The sequence below is a fragment of the Protopterus annectens genome, chromosome 1.part1 (assembly GCF_019279795.1).
Source record: "Protopterus annectens isolate FY-2018-M chromosome 1.part1, PAN1.0, whole genome shotgun sequence".
Taxonomy (NCBI): Eukaryota; Metazoa; Chordata; order Ceratodontiformes; family Protopteridae; genus Protopterus; species Protopterus annectens.
The window spans coordinates 1223395130-1223400346 of NC_056726.1; the positions used below are offsets into that span (position 1 = coordinate 1223395130).

At 43.3% G+C, this 5217-nt stretch overlaps 1 non-coding gene across 1 annotated transcript; it reads left to right on the forward strand.

Annotated features, from left to right (window-relative positions):
* Positions 1 to 3489: 3489 nt before the first annotated feature.
* On the forward strand, positions 3490 to 3602 carry TRNAL-CAA. Its single transcript has 2 exons — positions 3490 to 3527; positions 3557 to 3602. It is a non-coding gene; the product is annotated as a tRNA-Leu (tRNA).
* Positions 3603 to 5217: the final 1615 nt, after the last annotated feature.

Here is a 5217-nt window from a genome sequence, read left to right on the forward strand (position 1 = left end):
TTCTTGCCTACACAAATAAAATTATGTTGCCTCTAGTAGTTTGGAAGGGACATTAACACAGGATCAGCCAAGTCAAACTCCCTATGACCTAATCTGAATCCATGACATACAGACAGGAGCTAGTTAGTGGTTGATGCTGCTCTTTATTCGTGAGGTCTGCTTATTTTATTTCACTTTACTTTACCTGTTTGCTAAACAGACGAGACCACTGCACACAACTATTCCTTTTCAGTAATGATCCAGGACCAGTGTTTAGTTAAGTGAGTTGCTCACAGTCACAAAGTTTGCAAGTGAAAATTGAGGAAATCAAGCCCACGAATATAAAATAAAGCTCAGTGACAGCTTGTAGCATTAACCTCAGAGCTCAACTAACCATGTTTGCATTTTTTTCTATTTTACATACTAGACAAACTGATAATCCTTTATGGAGTGACAACACCCCAAAAATGAACGTAGCAAATGACCTGGGGATAATCAAGCAATCCAATGGACATTCTCAAAGTGAATGCTACTCTACCCCAAAAAGTCAATCTACAAATAACATCAACTGCACCTTAAATTATTACTCAGTAGTGCACAATTTTTGAGTGGGGAGGAATGTATTCTGCAATCCATGCACACAGAATAAGGTGATGTGATTTAATCATCAAATTTAACAATCCAGGGAATGAAATAAATACCAGCCCAGCCATACCACACTAGTGTGAAGCAGAAAGTTGAAAATAATTGGCAATAAATTAATAAAAGAGGCAGACATTACAGGTTTCAAAAATCAGCATGAAAAGTATCAGCTCTCGTTTAAAATAGCTACTACAACCCCTTTTAATGAACCTATGAAACTACAACAAAAAATTTGACTGACATACAGTGCCTTACACCAAGAAAGATAAGGAAAGCAGGTGGCAATAAGAAAAGAGAAGTAAAACAATGGAAGGTGATACTGCACAACAGCAGAAGCCTAGGAAAGAAAATAAGGAAAATGCACCTTTTACATGTTGCAAAAGTCATGCACATTTACAGGAATAACAGGAACAAGTGTTACAGTACATTGAAACTGGTACACATGAGAGTATAGGGTGCAAAAAGCAAGGGCAGAAAAGACTAAAAGCAGCAACAGTACATATATGAAAAAGACTCAAGCATACTGAAGGTGCTGATGATGGAGAAGTGGGGGTTAGGAGATGTGCGTGTCAGTTAACTGTGCTATACAAGACAACAGATGCAGGTACAGAAAATACTGAACAGGGTTAAAGATTGATAGAAAAAGAACAACGGTCACAGGAACTTTAACCATTTTGGGTAAAACAGGATGTGTCCACTTTTACAATAAAGGCAGGAAATGAAACCGGTGAAGCTTTGATTGAAGCCAGACTTAATCAGAAGTCAAATCATAAAAAATAAATAAATAAATAAAATATCTCCACCACCTTGCTGAAAGTGGGACAGGAGGTAAAGGAACCACTTGCAACACTGCTCATACCACAATGTGAAAAGCAACAGACCTTTGGGATTAAACAGTAAATTTTAATTTGCTCATTGAGAAGTAGCATGGACGCGTGGCAACAATCAAGTAGCATGGAAGTGTGGCAACAATCAACGGTGGGAGAGATGAGAGGATGAATCATGTAAACAGTAAAGAGGGGAGTAAACGTACAGCTGTTCAAGATGCACGCAGCATAACAGTAGATATTTGAAGTATTAACTGCTGCAGTAACATTTAGCTACAGACCAGATGACTTAGTGGTTAAGGTCGTTGCCTCCCATGCACACGGTTCGATCCTGACCTCGAACCAATGCCTGTTTGGAGTTTGCATGTTCTCCCTGCGTCTCTGTAGGGTTTCTCCCATGCCCAAAAAACATGTGTTTCCATTTCAAACTCACCAATGAATGGAGCTGGGGCAGCAGCACAGACTCTACATGGTGCCCTGTAGGGGGAAGAGTTGCACAGACCAACCACCTTGGGCACCTACTGTGGTGTGCAGTATCCTCAAGACAGGAGAACACAGATCACAGACTGTGCGCCATGGCAGGGCTAACCACTCGGTGTAAAATATGGCTGTAGGTGATTCAGTCATGTTGATTAATGTCGCCAAAAATAGGCATGGGTAGTTACCGGTGATAAGTGGGTTGAGGACCTGGCCTACTCTGACCCACGCTGGGGTCCCTTGCTATTGGTGGGAGGGCTATATGTGTCCCTATTGGCCAGTATGTTCCCACCATAAAGCCCAGCAGCCCTGGGTCAATAAACTACTGGCTGGCCGGTGTCTAGTTGCCCAGCCTTGGTTACCTGGGATAGCTCTCGAACAAAAGTTGAACATAAAACCAACCAACCTGCCAAACATGAACTGAGAATTGCTACGCTTAATGTAGGTTCGCTGACGGGATGCAGCTTGGAAGTGGATGACATGATGATACAGAGAAGGCTGGACATCCTATGTATCTGAGAGATGAGATGGAAGGGCAGTGCAGCAATGCCACTTGGCTTGAGATCCAAAGTCTAGTACTCAGGTGGAGGGCAGGCTAGAAATGGTGTAGGAATTGTGGCGAGAGAGAGGCTTCAGAAGGCAGTAAGGGATATCATCAGAATTAATGACAGACTCATGGCAGTCAGACTCCAGTGTAATGACAGGGCAGTATTCATAATCTCAGCCTATGCCCCGCAGCAGGGTTGTGATAGTGAGGAAAAGAGTGCATTCAGACAGCAGTTGCAGGACCTACTAGATAAAGCAGGACAACATGAATTGGTGTTGATAATGGATGACTTGAATGCGCATATCGGGACAGACAGAACAGGATAGGAGGACTGCCTGGGTCCACATGGGTGGGGCAACACGAATAAAGAAGGAGAAGCCATTCTAGACTTCTGTCTGGCAAATGGCTTGACAGTAGCCAACGCATGGTTCAGAAAGAGAGAGAGTCATAAGATCACATACAAGAGTAGTCAATATGCAACTCAGATGGACTTTCTCCTCATAAGGAAAAGGCACTGGGGTAGAATCCATGATTGCAAAGTCATCCCCAGTGAAACAGTCGGCCCACAGCATAAACCACTAGTTAATATAATCAGCTGCAAGCAGTGGTCAGAGAAGACTCTGAGGTCAACAGAGACCAGGCTGAAGGCCTGGAAGTTGACTGGAGAGAAAGTACAACAGTTCAAGGAATTAATCAGTGCTCTAGCACCCCAAGAAGAGGAGGAAATAGGTGGAGTTGAAGAAGAATGGCAGCGCCTAAAAACAGCATGTGTTATGACTACAGAAAATATATAAACCTATAAAAGATGTGGCTGAGCCAGGTATGGAAATAAGGTTACATCTGTCCAGAATATGACAGTCAGCCAAGTTTTCCAAAGTCTCAGGCTCCTCTCCACACATGCACCCAAGGCCATTGTAGCATGCACTGCATAGGAAGAAAACAGTAGCATGTGCATCAAAAACATTCAGGACTCCTACAGGACAGGACCCCTACACCTCAAATGGTAGTCTACTCCATGTCAGGATGGCTGAGTGGTCTAAGGTGCCAGACTCAAGGATTAATCTCCTTCCACAGCTCATGGGAATTCTGGTCTCCACATGAAGGTGTGGGTTCAAATCCCACTTCTGACAAGCAATTTTGTCACATGCTCAAGGGACCTTAACCTGGTATGCGACATCAACAGAACTTGCTGGAGGGACAGACTTATCTTGCAAAGGTTACCTCATCTCTGGAACAGACTTCCATTGTATGTTAAGCAAAGCCCCTCATTGACCCTATTTAAGCCTAATTTGGATGACTAGATGGGAAATCGTAAATTTGCCCTGGGGGTTCCACCTATGTCCCTCTTGGATATGGGTAACAGGTGCTGATTTAGTATCTACCCATAACAGACACTCTTGGGAACACGGATTAACTTGGCTAAGTTTGTAAGGGGCCTAGGGCCATTTGCCTAGTAACCTCCTATGATCCCAGAAAATGGCTGGTGCCACAGCATGGCCTAAAACTCAATGCCAAAAAAATGCATTATAATGACCTTTGGGGAAACTATCCATGCAAGCTAATTACTTCATCGATAAAACTACCTAAGAGTCGACCCAGTAGTAAGGGATCTAGCAACATATCTAGAAAGCAATCTGGCCTTTGACCAACATGTAGCTAAGATAATAAGAAAAACATTCTATGTCGCCCAGCTTATAGGTAAGGGTATGGCATCCAGGTTCATGGATGTTACAAGTACTACTCTACTTGGGCCTAAAATACCCATTATTGAATATACTGCCCCCTTTAGCATGTATCTAACCAGACATTTGCAACTGTTGGAATGCCCACATGTTTCTCATAGGAAGTTACTAGGCTAATGGCCTTAGGGCCCTTACAAGCCTAGCCAGGTTCTACCCTTATTTCCATGATCAGCACTTATTGCCCTTGTCCAAGACAGAAATAGGTGGAACACTCGGGGTGAATTTACAGTTACACTTCCAATTGTCCAGACTGCATCTGAAGAGGGCCAGTGAGGTGCTCTGTTTGACATGAAGTGGGGGTCTGTTCCAAAGGTGTGATAACTTCTGAGAGACAAATCTGTCCCTCCCATGGGTTCCTATTAATGTCACATACCAGGTTAAGGTCTTTAGAGCACGTATCCAGTGTACTGTTTGAGCATTTCCAATAAAGCAGGGTTCAAAGATTGCCTTGTATGCAAGGCAGAAATCGCCTCCGAGTAGTCTGTGTGAAATAGAATAAAGTGACAGTAATTTCACCAGAAGAATTCAGGGCATGAATACCCTGTCCTACACTGATCACCTAAAGCCTCCATCTCTGTATTCAGTTTCCTACAGCTTGCTGAGAGGGGATCTTTGCCTGGCTTACAGGGCTTCCTCAGACCCAGTCCTGATGAATCTGTTGCATAACAAACAGCAGCAGAAACACCAGATCCAAGGATTGGAACTTTAATTGTGACAAACCGAATATGCTGGAGAGAGAGAGAGAGAGAGATAAGTATCTCAAAAGATCCCTACACTGTGAAATAGGCTCCCCATTCATGTAAAATAGAGTTCATCCCTGACCCTATTAAAACAAAACATTGACAACTGGACAGGAAATTGTAAATTTACCCCCAGTCTGGTCCCCATGTCCCTTACAGACAAAGGCCATCATTAAAAAAAAGTTTTATCCTAACAGCCCCCAACAAATCCTTAGCTACCTGCCTACTAACAGGCCCCCTCATATGATACCTGGGACCCAAAT